This window comes from Oncorhynchus gorbuscha, unplaced genomic scaffold, assembly GCF_021184085.1.
Source record: "Oncorhynchus gorbuscha isolate QuinsamMale2020 ecotype Even-year unplaced genomic scaffold, OgorEven_v1.0 Un_scaffold_3887, whole genome shotgun sequence".
NCBI lineage: Eukaryota > Metazoa > Chordata > Actinopteri > Salmoniformes > Salmonidae > Oncorhynchus > Oncorhynchus gorbuscha.
The window spans coordinates 36,383-41,620 of record NW_025748030.1 but is presented as its reverse complement, the minus strand read 5'-3'; the positions used below and the strand labels follow the sequence as shown (position 1 = coordinate 41,620).

The window sequence follows — 5,238 nt, the reverse complement described above, 5'->3', positions numbered from 1 at the left end:
CAGACTGGCCTTATGACCCCGTGGTCAGACTGGCCTTATGACCCCGTGGTCAGACCGGCCTTGTGACCCCGTGGTCAGACCGGCCTTGTGACCCCGTGGTCAGACCGGCCTTGTGACCCCGTGGTCAGACCGGCCTTGTGACCCCGTGGTCAGACCGGCCTTGTGACCCCGTGGTCAGACCGGCCTTGTGACCCCGTGGTCAGACCGGCCTTGTGACCCCGTGGTCAGACCGGCCTTGTGACCCCGTGGTCAGACCAGCCTTCCATTTCACTTGGTATTAATGTTGAGCTGGCTGCTGGTCGGTGTTGTTTCCATAGTGACCAAAATGCTTGTTTTGGTGTTGTTGTTTTGTGTTTCTACCCAGGATGCTTGGTGGTACTCTGCTCGTGAGTTCCTGCTCTACTGGCCAGCCTGGCTGTGTGTGGTCGTCTTGGAAACCGTGTGGCTCTGTCTCACCTTCCTGCTCCCTGTTCCTGACTGCCCAAGGTGAGTTCAGAGGGAAGACTATGGCCGTGAACACATTGAGACGACACAGATTCAGTGGGAGTCGTCTGTCGCAGGATGAATGACAACGGCGGCAGGGTAGTCTAGTGGTTAGAGCGTTGGACTAGTAACCGGAAGGTTGCAAGTTCAATCCCCCGAGCTGACAAGGTACAAATCTGTCGTTCTGCCCCTGAACAGGCAGTTAACCCACTGTTCCCAGGCCGTCATTGAAAATAAGAATTTGTTCTTAACTGACTTGCCTCGTTAAATAAAGGTAAAAATTAAAAACTGTTAGGTTGTTATAGTTCAGAGTAAATAACTCACGGACACCAGATAATCTTTAACCAGGTTTAATTCTCCCCAAATGACAGCTGTAATTCAGACAACCCAACATTTCTCACATCACAGATACTTATATTCCACCTAAGACTCTCCTCCTCCTCTCCAATCCTTACACCTTGTGGTTCAACAGGAAAAGAGAAACAGGATTCCAAACCCTTATTAATTACTCTCTTCAGAGAATCTGTCCTGACCTCAACCCCTCCTTCATCTAATCCACAGATGTCCGTCTGTCTTACTGGTATCAACACGGTGCTCTGCTCCCAACACATTCCACAGCCAATCTGTCTTTCTACAGAGAACCATTCACGTCTGACATAAAACCCAGTCTCTTTCACTCCGAATATACCATGCTTCTTCTCTATCAATATCGAATCAATATTCGAATCGAATCAATATCGTATCGAATCAATATCGATATCGAATCAATCGAATCAATATTACGAATCAATATCGATATCGAATCAATATCGAATCAATTTAGAATCGAATCAATATGTAGAATCGAATCAATATCGAATCCAACACAACGGAGATGATTTTCCGACCCCCTCAAACGGTCTGCGTTTTTCCATCTGCCTCGTCTGACAGTAGTTGCCTTCAGTTGTAGTGTTGACGGACGATGATATAGTTCCTATATGATTTAATGCATGTCCGTGAGTCTGAGGGGGGCCGGAGGTGATCGGAAGTAGGAGATAAATCCTCTACTCACCATCATCTTCTCTCTCCTTAGTGGTTATTTGGGCCCGGGTGGTATTGGGGACATGGGCCAGTACCCAAACTGCACTGGGGAGCAGCTGGATATGTAGACCGTTGGCTACTGGGAGAGAACCACATCTATCAAACACCTTCCTCGCGGGTGAGTGAAACGCTGACTTGTTTCAGGCAACAAAGATTTTTTTTAAACTTTCTGCAGGTGGTTTGTTTCTCTCGTAACGTGGCGCGTTCATTTTTCAGGTGATCTACAAGTCTCACCTGCCCTTTGATCCAGAGGGAGTCCTTGGCAGCATCAACTCTGTCCTCATGGCTTTCCTGGGACTACAGGTCACTGCAATTATCATTCACTACCTCGCTCTGTCAGCTGTCTGTCAGCTGTCTGTCAGCTGTCTGTCAGCTGTCTGTCAGCTGTCTGTCAGCTGTCTCTCCAAACTAGTCTGTCTCTCTGTTCTCTTTCTTTCTTTGTCTGTCTGTCTGTCTGTCTGTCTGTCTGTCTGTCTGTCTGTCTGTCTGTCTGTCTGTCTGTCTGTCTGTCTGTCTGTCTGTCTGTCTGTCTGTCTGTCTGTCTGTCTGTCTGTCTGTCTGTCTGTCTCACTCAACACTCCTTCTCTGCATCCAAACTAATCTGTGTTTCTCTCACATGTTCCTTCTCTTTCCAGTGGTTCTGTTTCTACACTACTAGACCGATGTGTGTAATTGCAGACGTGGAGTTGCATGTTTCAGCCTAACTGAATGGATCAGTCTAATGTAATAAATGGGATTAACTTTGAGGGTCCATTTGTTTTGTCCCTGTTATCTGAATCCAGACAGGAAAGATTCTCCTCCACTACAAGGACCAGCACTCCAGTATAATGGCCCGGTTCCTCATATGGAGCCTGGTTCTGGTGAGACGACCACGTTGCTGTTTGTCGTTACTGTATTAGCTGTTTGGTATTTAGCCTTGGTCTGTCGGGCAGCCTCGGTCTGTCGGGCAGCCTCGGTCTGTCGGGCCAGCCTCGGTCTGTCGGGCAGCCTCGGTCTGTCGGGCCAGCCTCGGTCTGTCGGGCCAGCCTCGGTCTGTCGGGCCAGCCTCGGTCTGTCGGGCCAGCCTCGGTCTGTCGGGCCAGCCTCGGTCTGTCGGGCCAGCCTCGGTCTGTCGGGCAGCCTTGGTACAGCCTTGGTCTGTCGGGAAGCCTTGGTACAGCCTTGGTCTGTCGGACAGCCTTGGTCTGTCGGGCAGCCTCGGTCTGTCGCGCAGCCTTGGTACAGCCTCGGTCTGTCGCGCAGCCTTGGTACAGCCTCGGTCTGTCGCGCAGCCTTGGTATATTGCATCTTTTATCAGACTAAACCTCTCCATATGTCTCCTTATGACAACACTGAGACATAGTAACACAGTATTTCCGTCTTCACCGTGCCTGTATGTCCCTTGTCAGCGTGATGATGTATCTAAATGTTTATCTCTCCAGGGAATCACATCAGCCGTTCTGACCAAATGTTCACTAAATGAAGGCTTCATCCCCATCAACAAGAATCTATGGTAAGGAGACCAGACCACTTATAATGCAGTTTAACACTCTCAGGGACAGTTTCCTGGACACTGGTTTAAATCTAGTCCTGGACTAAAGAGCACTTTGAATGGCCACTTTTCATTGAGTTTTTTGGTCCAGGACTAGTTTTAGGCTAATCTGTGTGCGGGAAACTGGCCCTTGATATTTCCTAGTAGGGCCGGGACAATACTCTTTAGTGTCGTGGCAAGAAAACAGAAAACAAAGCTGATTTACCTTCTTTAGTAAAACAGCCCTGATGCTGGAAAGCAGCCCTGATGTTGGGAAACAGCCCTGATGTGAATGTTGGAAAACAGCCCTGATGTTGGAAAACAGCCCTGATGTTGGAAAACAAACATCATTATGATGGAAAACAGCCCTGATGTTGGGAACCAGCCCTGATGTTGGAAACCAGCCCTGATGTTGGAAACCAGCCCTGATGTTGGAAACAAACATCATTATGTTGGAAAACAGCCCTGATGTTGGAAACAAACATCATTATGATGGAAAACAGCCCTGATGTTGGAAACAAACATCATTATGTTGGAAAACAGCCCTGATGTTGGAAAACAGCCCTGATGCTGGAACACAGCCCTGATGTTGGAAAACAACCCTGATGTTGGAAACAAACATCATTATGTTGGAAAACAGCCCTGATGTTGGAACACAGCCCTGATGTTGGAAAACAGCCCTGATGTTGGAACACAGCCCTGATGTTGGAAAACAAACATCATTATGTTGGAAAACAGCCCTGATGTTGGAAACAAACATCATTATGTTGGAAAACAGCCCTGATGTTGGAACACAACCCTGATGTTGGAAAACAGCCCTGATGTTGGAAAACAAACATCATTATGTTGGAAAACAGCCCTGATGTTGGAAACCAGCCCTGATGTTGGAAACCAGCCCTGATGTTGGAAACCAGCCCTGATGTTGGAAACCAGCCCTGATGTTGGAAACCAGCCCTGATGTTGGAAATCAGCCCTGATGTTGGAAACCAGCCCTGATGTTGGGAAACAAACATCATTATGATGGAAAACAGCCCTGATGTTGGGAAACAAACATCATTATGATGGAAAACAGCCCTGGTGTTGGGAAACAGCCCTGATGTTGGAAACAAATCAATATGTTGGAAAACAGCCCTGGTGTTGGAAAACAAAACATCATTATGTCATCCGGAGTCACATTGTATTTATTTTCCAAGCCATAGCACCCCATATTTTACATCCAGCAGGTTTTTAAAGCACCAAACAGTTTAGCTCTGTTTTTTTATTTAGTTTACCATGGAATAGCGATACTGGAATCATCCGTGTTAATAGTGTGGAATAACCAACCTCTGAGTTGTCTGTCAGGTCTCTCTCCTACGTGACCACCCTGGCGTGTTTTGCCCTGCTGCTCCTGGTGTTGATCTACTACACAGTAGATGTGAAGAGGTGGTGGTCTGGGGCGCCCTTCTACTACCCCGGTGAGAACTAGCTCTGTGTCAGCACCTCTGCTTTGTACATTTTTTTTAGATATATTTCAATCTGCTTATATAGAAATGTAACGCGTAGACGATCCCTGACAACGATCCCTATTCTGTGTTGACGGGAGAATCACGTCTGTTCTAAAACTATACATTTCTATCTTTAAAAAAATAATAATGTTTACGCAACTCCCTGAACAATCCCTCTGACCCCTGTGCTCTGATCCTGACCGTTGACCCATGTGCTCTGATCCTGACCTTGACCCTGTGCTCTAATCCTGACCTTTGACCTCCAGGTATGAACTCCATCCTGGTGTACGTGGGCCACGAGGTCCTAGAGGAGTACTTCCCGTTTCGCTGGCGCATGGCCGACAGCCAATCCCACGCAGAGCACCTGACCCAGAACCTATTGGCCACTTCCTGCTGGGTCCTCATCTCCTTCCTGCTGTACCGGAAGAACATCTTCTGGAAGATCTAGAGGAGCCAGGGCGCGTTTCAAAGTGTCTTTCTTCAAGTCCTCTAAAGATTTAGGGAAGGTCTGAAGGGGCCGGGCTGCGTCTCATAAGTATTTTCTCAGGTCTTTCTGAAGGATCTTACTCTCCTCAATTCCTTGTGTCCTTCAACCAACGATCCACTCACTGGGAGATGTTGAGCTGGGCCGTATCTCCAGCAGTCTCCTCAATTCCTTGTGTCCTTCAACCAGATCCACTC

At 47.8% G+C, this 5,238-nt stretch overlaps 1 pseudogene; it reads left to right on the top strand.

Annotated features, from left to right (window-relative positions):
• Positions 1-72: 72 nt before the first annotated feature.
• Positions 73-5,005, top strand: LOC124028235 (annotated as a pseudogene).
• Positions 5,006-5,238: the final 233 nt, after the last annotated feature.